Source organism: Mirounga leonina, unplaced genomic scaffold, assembly GCF_011800145.1.
Source record: "Mirounga leonina isolate KUSES-001 unplaced genomic scaffold, KU_Mleo_1.0 Mir_173, whole genome shotgun sequence".
NCBI classification, from domain to species: domain Eukaryota; kingdom Metazoa; phylum Chordata; class Mammalia; order Carnivora; family Phocidae; genus Mirounga; species Mirounga leonina.
This window is the reverse complement of record NW_023270447.1, coordinates 37,851,747-37,864,135: the sequence shown is the minus strand read 5'-3', so window position 1 is coordinate 37,864,135 and position 12,389 is coordinate 37,851,747. Positions and strand designations below refer to the sequence as shown.

General features: G+C 33.8%; 1 protein-coding gene and 1 pseudogene across 1 annotated transcript in view; both read left to right on the top strand.

The window, feature by feature from the left end:
* The window catches only part of LRRC7 (leucine rich repeat containing 7), a 646,929-nt gene that overhangs the window by 33,560 nt on the left and 600,980 nt on the right, over nucleotides 1-12,389 (top strand). The window lies entirely within an intron of this gene.
* On the top strand, nucleotides 10,852-11,496 carry LOC118019286 (annotated as a pseudogene).

Here is a 12,389-nt window from a genome sequence, read left to right as displayed (position 1 = left end):
CATAAGAAAAAGTACTTAAGTGTATAAATAAATAATCCTCACAATTCTTTGACTTTGTTGGGTCTCATAGTTGATGGATTATCTCCTTCCCATTAAGAAATCCATTTTTTAATTTTTTTATAAATTCAAGCACACTAGGCTGACACCTATCAAATATCATGTTTGGGAAATTTATAAAATGTGTTTATGGAGTGAATAATAAAAGGAGAAGAGGAAATGTTTCTTTACACAATCTTCAGCCTGTGTTCTTATTCAGTATCTTGGGGCATATTCACTGGAGAAAACCAACTAGCCTTATATAATGAGAATAACAGATTATTTTCTATATTGGTCCCTGTTGCCTCCAAATATTTGCTTGTGCACTTGGTTATGCAATATTAATAATAACAGCATATTTACTGAGTGCTTGCCATATGCCCTGTGCTTTTCTTACAGATTTTAATGTAATTTTTTCACTAAATTCCTACAAGAATCCTACAAGTTGGGTATTGTTGTTAATACCTTTTTTATAGAAGGAAAAATAATGAGAAATGTCTTCTTACTACTAAACATAGGTTACAGATAATGAATATTCACAACTTGTCAGTTTATACATCAAAAGTGGTATCTTTTTTGATTCTCACCAAACCCATGAAGTTGCTTTTATTATTCTGTGTTGCAGAAACAAATTGAAGGTCAGTGAGGTTAATTCACTTATCCATGTTCATAATGAAAATGGTGCACTTATCTTTTTAAAAATAGGCTAAAATATCATCTGAACATGAAATACACATATCTTTGCCACTGAGGCTAGAGAAAGAAATGTTAGCAGTAATGATAGATACATATGAGGTTACCAAACACAGGAAAGTCTGATCTAGAAAAACAAAACATAATTCAGAACAAACTTTAATGGGAATTTTTTTCTTACTGCTCATTTTCACTGTGCAGAGGCTGATGATTATGGATCCATTTATCTCATCAAGAACAAAACACGGGGGGAGTTGCTTTAGTATGTACTAAATAGGATAAACAGGAAATGAACATTTATGTAATTCAGTATTTCCCATGCAGGTACGTGCACATCTCTAAATTAAACATAGGCCTTTGAACCACTGCTGCAATTATAGGAATCATTGAGGAAAATTTATAGTGATTTCTTATTGTATCTACTTATATTTGGTCTCCCTGTCAAAATAACATGGAGCAACCTCCAACAGCATAAATATATATCTCCTAACTATGGGCATATTTTGAAATCACTCCAACACCTTCAAGTTTTAACAGAAAATACATTATTTTTCTGTTTCTATGCAAGAAGCTTACAATGAGTCTGTCTCCACAGGAGAAAAATAAATAAATGTCATGACTTTGTAATTATCATCTTGAAAACTTTCACACCTTAGTTTATCTATTTAAGAAAAAAAAATCTTTACAATGCATCAGGTACTGTTTATTTCATTGTAAAGGTTGAAAAACCATCAACTAATTGTCAAGAAAAATCCGAGTTTATATTCAAGGTATCCAGCATTAATTATCTTGAAAATGCAAAGAAGACCTTCTAACTCTGAAAAACAAACAGGGTTCTAGAGGGGAGGGGGGTGGGAGGATGGGTTAGCCTGGTGGTGGGTATTGAGGAGGGCACATTCTGCATGGAGCACTGGGTGTTATGCACAAACAATGAATCATGGAACACTTCATCTAAAACTAATGATGTAATGTATGGGGATTAACATAAGAATAAAAAATTAAAAAAAAAAAAAGAGGACCTTCTAGTTCACTTCTAACTTGTTCTAGATTTAGATCTACTGCCTAAAATTTGAAAAATTGTTGAGTGACAATTAAATTTCCTTTGGATACAAGTTATGCAAACTAAAAAGAAATGTGATTCAGCTCTCTCTTATTTATATAAATGCAAGGAAACAGGAACCCAATGTAAATAATACCTGAATTAAAAATCATAGCATATTCAGAGTACTTCAAGTAGTTAGTTGTGGCCACTCTGTGGAACATAGAATTCTGGGCTCTAGCAGTAGGCTGACTTGTATTTGAGTTGTACCCAGCTATGTCACTAACTCGTTATGGGACAATGGGCTAATAACTTCACTTTTCTTGATCTCGATTTATGTAAATTTATGTAACATCAGAATATTATAAATATTAATTGATTATGAAATATACATTAAAATTATATATTACATATCTATAAATATTACTTAGTTCCCAATATAAAGGAATGTCATAAAGCTAACATGAAATAATGAATTCAATCTCCACATTGTGCACTGTAAATGGTAGATACTATTATTACTTTGGTTAGATTAAAAATCAGATTTAAACTGGAGGATTCAGAGCCACAGCTTGCAAAATCTGTTATGCCATGTAAGGACTTTAGATTTCATACCGTGGTAGGCAATAGAAAGTCACTAAAGAATTTTACCCAGAAGAGTACTGTGACACACTTTGCATTTAAAAAAATCATTTTGTTTACAGTATGGAGGGTGAGTTGGAGGGCACAATAAGGAAAGCAGTTACAAGACTTTTTCAATAGTCCATGAGAAAATAGTAAAGGCTTGAATCAAGTCAACCACAGAAACAATGAAAAGAAAGGAATCTGTATGAGATTATATGGAGCTGAAATAATGGAGCACAGTTACTAACATAGTGTTGCCACATGGAAAAGGGAGGAACCAAGAATGACACCCAGCATCCAAAAAGATGGTCAGGATAGCGAATACAAGAGGAATACAAGCGAATACAGGATAGCGAATAAATAGGATAGGAGTACACACGGGTGGGGAGGTGAAAGGGGAGAAGGGTAGAACTAGATGTATAAAGTAAGGCTGGTTTTGAAGAAGTAGAATTCAAGTTGCCTGTAGATCATAAAAGCACAGAGGTCTATCACACAATTGGTTACACTGGTTTCAGCTTGGAGTTCAAGACATATACTAGGTAGATGAAGTTACAAGATCATAAGTAATTGCTTCTAGAGATTAGATAGAGTGATGAGAAGAGAGCTAAGAGCTGAACTTTGGGAAACATCAAAATATAAAAGATAGGCAGAAGAAAAAGGACTTAAAATGGAGACTGAGAAGGCACATCCATGTAGTACCAAGGAGATCAGGAGATAGTGATACCAAGGAAACCAAGGTGGAAGTCTGTCAAGAAGAAGGAAGTGGTCAACCCTGCTAAATGTTGCAGGCAAGTAAAATAAGATTAGGAGAAAAGAAATACCATATGATTGGACAATTATTGGGTTGCTTGTGATATTTACAGTTTTATTGCAATAATGGGTACTGTAATCGAACTGTAGAAGGTTGAAGTATGAATGAAACACTCAGGCAGACGTTTTTTTCCAAAAAGGAAATAAAGACCCCACCCCACCCCCAATCTTTCTCTCCTTCTCTCTATCTCAACCCTGGTTCTTAAAACCTACCAACCATGTTGTGAGGAAGCGTAGGTCACATGGAGATTCTACTTATAGGTATTCTAGCCAACAAACCCAGCTAACGTCACAATGCTAACACCAGCAGCAACTGCTTGAGTAAGCAAACTTTTCAATGATTTAGCGCCTAGTCTTTGAGCTGTTCCAGCTGATACATTTGAAGCAGAGATGATCTATTCTCATTGAGCCCTTCTCAAATTGTAGATGAAATATTCTAGATGTTTTAGGCCACTGAGTTTTGGATAATATTTTACACAGCCATAGTGAATTGTGTAGACATAAAGGGAGAGAAATCATAAATTTAAATTATTCCTTGAAAGTAGTTAGTATCGAAGAATTGCATGAGAAAGAGAAATTAACAACCAGATGAGGATAGAGGGTCAAGAATGTTTCAGAGTTTTTCATTTTCTTATTAAAATGGGATCACCATGAGCCATATAGGATGTAACATGATGCATGTTAAGAAGAGGAAAAAATGGTGCAAATTCTGTATCCTGGTGGATCTAAAGGATATCAGATTGAGAACATAAGTGGTGTGATTAGTTTGAATAGGGAAACTGGTATTTGTACATATATGGGTCCTCTTACATGGGGGGAAAAGAAGCTAATGAAGATTATTCTCAATATTTTAAGTCATCTCTACAAAATCAGAGGCAACATCATCTGCACTGAAAAAGAAGTGGTAATTCTATATATAAAATATATAAAAAGATATAGGTGATGGGGGAATGAGCAGAGTGAATAAAAGCATCAGAGAGCTGTTAGCCTATAAATTGTTCATATAGTAATATATGTATAGTTATAGTAATATAGTTATCAAACACCACCAAAGTCTCCTTATACTCAGTCCTTAACCCTAAGGTAATCAACATATAATCACCATTGATTAACTTTTTCTATTCTTCTATTTTTGAAATATATATAAACAGAGTCATAGAGAAATACTCTTTTGTTTTGGGTTATTTTGCTCAACATTATGCACATTAGATGCATACATGTTTTTCATATAGGAACAGTTTGTTCATTAACATTGCTGAATAACATTACATTACATGAACATGAAATTTATTTTTTTTATTTAATATAGGTGGACATTTTGGATGTTCCAAACTTGGGGCTAATAAAAATAAAGCTTCCATGAATATTCTTGTGCATGAGTTTGCTGCAAATATGAATGACTTTCTGTTAAGGATATACCTAGAAAAGGAATTGCTAGGTTAATAGGTATGCATACTTTCAGCTGCTGATCTTATCAAACAGTTTTCCCAAGTGTTATACCAGTTTATGTTTCCATAAGCAATGTATGTGAGTGTATGTAAATTCATGTTTCTTCACATTCTTGCCAACAGTTAGTGTTACTGATCAACTTTCATTTTAGCTGTGCTGGTGCATGTGTAATCCTTTTCATTTTTCTATCTGGTTTCTTGCCCATTGTACTTAAATATTTGTAATAATATTTTTATTTTTTATTTTGTTCTTGTTTTGTTTTAATTCTGGATCCAAGTCTTTTTCAGGTATATGCACTACAATTTTTTTTTTTCCTATTCTACAGTTTGCTTTCTCCCTCTCAGTGGTGTCCTTTGAAGAACAAAAGGCCTTAATTTTAATGCCTTCTAATTTATCTGGATTTTCCTTTGTTGGTAGGGTTCTGCATTCTATTTAAGAAATTTTTGCTTATCTTAAAGACATAAAGATATTCCCAAAATATCCCATTGCTAGAACTTCAAGTTTTAAAGTTTGCTTTATATCAACAGTACATTCTGAATGAATTTTGTGTAAGACTTGAGGATGAGTTCAAGCTGTATTGTTTTCCATACAACTGGCCTAGCACCATTTATTAAAATACATTCTTTCTCCATGGTGCTAGTGTCATCGCTCTAAGCATGTATGTCTCAATCAGCTTTTGGACTCTATTCCATGGGTCTGTTAGTTTGTCCAAGATGCAAGAGCACCGAGTTGGTACTCTATTTACGACCGTAGCCTTTATACTAAACTTTGACTGGTGGCAAACCTCAAGCTTTGTCCTAAGATTGTCTTGGCTAGGAGCACCTGACTGGCTCAGTCAGTTAAGCATCTGACTCTCGATTTTGGCTCAGGTTATGATCTCAGGGTCATGAGATTGAGCCCTACCTTGGGTTCAGCACTGAGCATGGAGCCTACTTAAGATTCTCCCCCTCTGTTGTTTGCTTGCTTTCTGTCTTAAAAAAAAGAAAAGAAAAACATTGTCTTAGCTATTATTTAAGCTTTGTACTTTCATTGTATTAGAATAACTTGACATTTCCACAAAAATAAAATCCTAGTGTGATTTTGATTGAGATTGCTGTAAACCTATGAATAATTTGGAGACAATTGATATTTTTATAATGTTTAAACTTCTAATCCATGAAATTATGTGTTGTTTGGAGATTCATTCATATCATTGCTGATATTGTTAATTTGTTCCTTTTTATGACTGAGTAATATTCTGCTGTTGAATGTACTACAGTTTGTTTATCCACTTTCCTACTGAAGGACATCTAGATTATTTCCATTTGTTGGGTATAATGAATAAATTTTCTATAAATATTCTGGAACAGATATTTTCATAGACATTTTTTAATACCTATCTTGAGTAAATACTGAAAATGGGAATTAATTGGCCATTTGTGTATCTTTTTTGCAAAATGTTTGTTCAATTCTTTACCCAAATTTTTAAGTAGACTGTTTGCCATTCTATTATTGAATTGTAGAAGTTCTTTATGTATCTTAGATATCACTTATATGTTAGATATCACTTATATGGTTAGATATAGAAATATTTCTCCTAGTCTTTGGCTTGCCTATTTATTTTCTTAACTATGTCTTTCACTGAACAGAAATTTTTAGTGATAATAAAATCTAATTTACTAAATTTTCTTTTGTGGTCATTAATTTTTGTGATTGGTCTAAGGAACTTCTACCCACCTATTGTTAAAAATGTATTTTCTTTTTTCTCTTTGAAATATTTTCCCCCTTTGAAATTTTTATCCTTTAAGCTTTAATGAGTAGGTCTACAATACATCTCAAATTAATCTGTGTTTATGGTATAAGGTAGTAGTTAAAGGTTATTTTTTGCCATATATTTCCAGTTAACCATTTGCTGAAAAGGTTTTCCTTTCTCCACTGGATTTGATACCTTTGTTGAAAGTGAGGATTTGTTTGTGAACTCCTTATTCTATTGCACTAATTTATTTATCAACCCTTATGCCAACAACACACTGACTTGATTTATAGTAAGTATTGAAGTCAGGTACTATAAGTTCTCTACCTGTGTACTTTTTCAATATACCTTTGGATATTCTATCTTTCACGTTTCCATATAAAATTTCAAATTTCCAATCAATGAATAACATGTGTTATCTGTTAGGTTAGGTCTTCTTAAACTTTGTTCAAAAGCTTTTTTTTTCATATTCATAATAGAAGTCTTGTACATCTTTTATTACATTTACTACTTTGTTTTTTGTTGCTATGGTAAAAGGAATTGTTTTTTAAATATTATTTTCCAAATGTTTGCTACTTACATACAAAAATTGCATATAAAAATATTTATTTTTCTGTATTAATCTTGTGTCCTATAACACTGCCAAATTCAATACTCAGTTCTGTACTTGTTTTGTAGATTTCATACGATTTTCCACATAAGTAATCATGTTATCTGTAAGAAGATTCTTTTTTCTTCCTTGCTGATCTGTGCCCATTATTTTTCTTTTTTGTCTTATGGCTAGTTTCTCTAGTGCAATGTTAAATAAAAGTCATGAGAGTGTGAATCTTTGTTCTCAATTTTAGAAAATGTTATTGTATTATTGAATATAATATTTTTCATATAATTTTTCAGAGATATATTTATAGACTGACGACATTCTTTTCTATTTTAGCTTGTTGAGAGTTATTTTTAAAATCAATTAAGTTTTGAATTTTGCCAATGCTTTTTTTCTTTCTTTTTTTTTTTTTTAAGATTTTATTTATTTATCAGAGAGAGAGAGATAGAGTCAGGCAGAGGGAGAAGCAGGCTCCTTGCTGAGCAAGGAGCCCAATGTGGGACTCGATCCCAGGACCCTGGGATCATGACCTGAGCTGAAGGCAGAGGCTTAACCGACTGAGCCACCCAGGCGTCCCTTGCTAATGCTTTTTCTACAGCATTGAATATACCAGATATTTTTCATTTTTATTACAGTGTTAAAATGGCATATTACAATGGTTGGTTTTAAATTTTAAATCAATCTTGCATTCCTGGGATAAATCTACTTAGTCATGATTTTGATATATTGCTGTATTTGATTTGCTAGTATTTTGGTAGTATTTTTACCAATATTAATAAAGATTTGGGGGGTGAATTTTCTTTTTTGTGCTGTCCATGTAAGATTTTAACATTAGGACTATGCTGGCTTCATAAAATAAGTTGGTAATTGTTCCCTGCTATTTTGTTTCCTGAAAATTTTAGACTGATGATATATCTTTATTAAATATTTAAGAAAATTTTCCAGTGAGAACCTGTGAGTCTGGAGTGCCTGTAGAAGAGTTTGGATAAGAAGTTAAACATCTTTGGGGCGCCTGGGTGGCTCAGTTGGTTAAGCGACTGCCTTCAGCTCAGGTCATGATCCTGGAGTCCCGGGATCGAGTCCGCATCGGGCTCCCTGCTCTGTGGGGAGTCTGCTTCTCCCTCTGACCCTCCTCCCTCTCATGCTCTCTGTCTCTCACTCTCTCTCTCACAAATAAATAAATAAAATCTTTAAAAAAAAAAAAGAAGTTAAACATCTTTGAAAGATATCTATATATATCTATATAGATATATCTATATAGATATAAAAGATTAAAGGTATAAGGATATATATGTGTGTGTATGTGTGTGTGTGTTTTATTTTGTGTCAGTTAGGCTAGTTACATTTTTCAGATACTCATTTTTTTTTTATCTAAGTTGACAAATTTGTTGCCATAAACTTGGCCATAAAATTCCCTTATTATACTTTTAATATCTGTAGACTCTATGATGATAATCCTTTTTTTTCATTTTTTATTAATAGTCTGTATTCTCTCTTTTGTGCTAAGTCTAGTTTTGTTACTTTTCTTTATTGCTACCTTTTCTTTATTTTTTTCCCTGTTACTTACTTTGGCTTTAATTTGTTTTTTTCTACCTTCTTAAGTTGGAAACTTAGGTCATTAATTTTAAATATCTTTCTTTTTCAATATATCTTTTTAAAACTACACATCTCCTTTTATTATTATTATTATTATGTTATGTTAATCACCATACATTACATCATTAGTTTTTCATTATTTCTTTTTTTAAATTTTTTATTATGTTAATCCCCATACATTACATCATTAGTTTTAGATGTAGTGTTCCATGATTCGTTGTTTGTGTATAACAGCCAGTGCTCCATGCTAGCACTGCTTTAGCTTCATCCCATATATTCTGATATACTAGATTTTCCTTATCAATTAGTTGGACATATTTTATAATTTCCTTGGATTTCTTCTTTGACCCATGGATTATTTAGTAGTATGTAATTTAATTTCTGAGTATTTGAGTTTTCCCTAGTTATCTTACTGTTATCTAATACCTCTTAGGTTCTCATTTAATTCCATTGTGGTCAGACAGTATACTCTCTATAATTTTAATTATGTTTTAATTTATTGAGACTTATTCTGTGGTTTAACACATAGTCTATATTGATGAGCATCCTATATGCACTTGAAAGTATATTGTACAATTGCTGGATATAGGGTTTTGTAAATATCAATTAAGTCAAGATGGTTGATAGTGCTGTTCAGATCATCTATGTCTTTATCGAGTTTTTTGTCTAAGTATTCTATTAATTGACAGAAGAAAAAAGTAAAAGCCTTTATGCCAAATTGTCTGTTTCTCCCTTTAATTTTGTCAATTTTTATTTCAAGTATTTCGAGATTTTGGTTAGCTGCAGAGACATATATGACGGTTAGTTCATCCTTATGTGTTCTTCATTATCTCTGGTAACACCCTTTATTGTGAAGTGCATTTTATCTGATATTAATATGGTGATTCTAGACTTTATCCTTGCTGTTTGCAAATCTTTTCTATTTATTTTCTACTTCCTTCTGTCTTTATATTTAAAGTATATCTCTCATGACAACAGATAGTTTGGTCTTGCTTTTTTCAATCCATTCTGATACTCTCTGACTTTTAATTAGAGTGCTTACTACATTAAACTTTAATGCAATAATTAATGTGATTGAATTTAGGCCTTATGTCTTTTGTTTTGTTTTGTTTTGAATTTTTTAATTTTCTTATGTTATGTTAATCACCAAACATTACATCATTAGTTTTTGATGTAGTGTTCCATGATTCATTGTTTGCGGATAACACCCAGTGCTCCATTCAGTACGTGCCCTCTTTAATACCCATCACCAGGCTAACAAATCCCTCCACCACCCTCCCCTCTAGAACTCTCAGTTTGTTTCTCAGAGTCCATAGTCTCTCATAGTTCGTCTCCCTCTCCAATTTCCACCCCCCCCTTCATTTTTCCCTTCCTGCTATCTTCTTCTTCTTCTTTTTTTTTTTTAACATGTAATGTATTATTTGTTTCAGAGGTACAGGTCTAAGCTTTATGTTTTATTTTTCATTTGCTGTTTGACACTGCTTCCCACTCTGTGTTTTTAGTCTCTGTTGTTCCTTTCTTGCCTTTGTTTAGGTTATTTGAATATATTGAATTCCATTTTAAGCTCTCTGTTGGTATTTTTTTTTTTAAAGATTTTATTTATTTATTTGAGAGCGAGAGAATGAGAGAGAGCACATGAGAGGGGGGAGGGTCAGAGGGAGAAGCAGACTCCCTGCTGAGCAGGGAGCCTGATGCGGGACTCCATCCAGGGACTCCAGGATCATGACCTGAGCCGAAGGCAGTCGTGTAACCAACTGAGCCACCCAGGCGCCCATCTCTGTTGGTATTTTAAGCTATACTTTTTTGTGTTGTTATTTTTGATTGCTTCTCAAGGTATTTCAATATACATCCAAAATGTTATGTAGTGTACTTAGAGTTAATATTGTACTATTTCACACAAAATAATGTAGAAACCCTGTAACCTTATAGGTTCATTTATCACCATTCATCCTTTATGCTATAGTTATGTAATATTTCTAACATATATTATAAAACTCCACCAGAAACGCCACCAGAATTTCTAACATATATTACAAACTCCACCATTTATAAATGGTACATGTTATTTTAAAGAAATTATAAGATATTTACAATCTCCCAGATATTAAATAAATTGTGATGCTTTTTATTTTCTCCTGAAGAACCAAATTCCTATCTGGCATAATTTCCCTTCAACTTTAAGGACTTCTTTTAAAAATTCTTACAGTGTAAATCTGTTAGTGATAAACTCTCTTAGTTATCTTTTAATTTGAAATATCTTCATTTTGCCTTTTATGTTGAAAAATATTTTCATTGCATGTAGAATTCTTTGGTGAATTTTATTTTTCTTTTAACACTGAAAATGTTACCCTTTATCTTCTTGATGGTCAGGGGTCAAGAATCCCAAGGTCATGATTACTACCTCCCCAGGCCCCAGTTCCCACCTCAGACTTTTGCAAAGGCACTGAAGTTGATGTTCTGGGGTACCCAGTGCATGAACTATGGCTGGTATGAGATAGGGGCACTGGTGTAAGCCTGCCCAGCAAGGTCACCAACATGCTGGTTGTTCATGAGCATCAAGGCACACCTGTGGGGTTCATTGTCAGCTATTTATCTTTCAGCCTCACTGCTTATTCTATACTGTGAATGTGATCATGTGTCATGATGTCTCCAACCCGGACACCATGTCAGGCCAATCCTTACCTCATAATTGGCTTCTCTGTCCACCTGGGCGAGGGAATGTCTGACATATTCTGGTACCTGTTCCCTGTGCCCAAAGATGACAAACATCTGGTCATCACCATTTAAAACCAAGATAACTACATCTCCTTTCATGTACGTAATCCACTTGGGCACAGTGGAGCAAGAGACTACAGCAAACATGGAATGGTCCGGCACCCCTAGACTAACACCACACACAGGAGGGTCTTCCTGAGCTGAGTGAGCCCGCTTACCAGTCAGTACATGGACTTGGACCCAGGAGATGGGGAGGAGTCAGAAAAAAACTCTGTGTGACACACAAACACACATATGCACACACACGTCAGTGGCATTTCTTTTTCATCACTGTGGATAGCTCTATACTTGCTATAAAATCCTTGAAGGCTAACTCCAATCTCGGTCTTCTTGCATATGGCCTCCATTTTGTCTTTTCTCTTGCAATTGGATCACATTTTCCTGTTTTTCATTTTGTTTTGTGTTTTTGTATCATTATGGACATTGTGACTGCTGTGTTTGTAACTCTGGCTTCTCCTAAAGGGTTAGGATTTGTTTGTGTTACCTATTCTTTCTCTTGATCCTATTTCTTCATATGTCAAAAATATAGTTTTTAATGTCCTTTGTTGCATCTGAAAATTTATGAGCTTGGATAATGTTATCTCCCCTTAGAGATGATTTACCCTATTCTCTGATAAGCAACAGAAGGCATATCAGCTCAATCTGATCATGGACTGAACTAACTTAAAGCTGGTTTTCAGTGTCTTAAGTTCAAACTTTCTCTTTTTTGCCCATGTTCCCACACTATAGCTCTCCAGGGGTCCCAACTGACAGTGTGGGCTCTATTTTAAAGCCCTCATTCTTGGGAGTTTCTAAACTTCATTTCTTTTCTCAACAGCGGAAGACTACCAAAATTCTACTCTGCTTCACAATCACTTTTTGCTTGATTTCTTAGCTTCTTGTCACGTGCAGCTGAAATGGCAAATGTTTTGGAAGGTAAACCAGTGTCATCCAGTGTCAAGGTGACTTATTTGCACCTTTGTTCTCAGTGAGATCTTAAACTTTCAAATTCAGGCTGCTTTGGCCACCCTAAACTCAACTTTTATCTTCCCAGACTG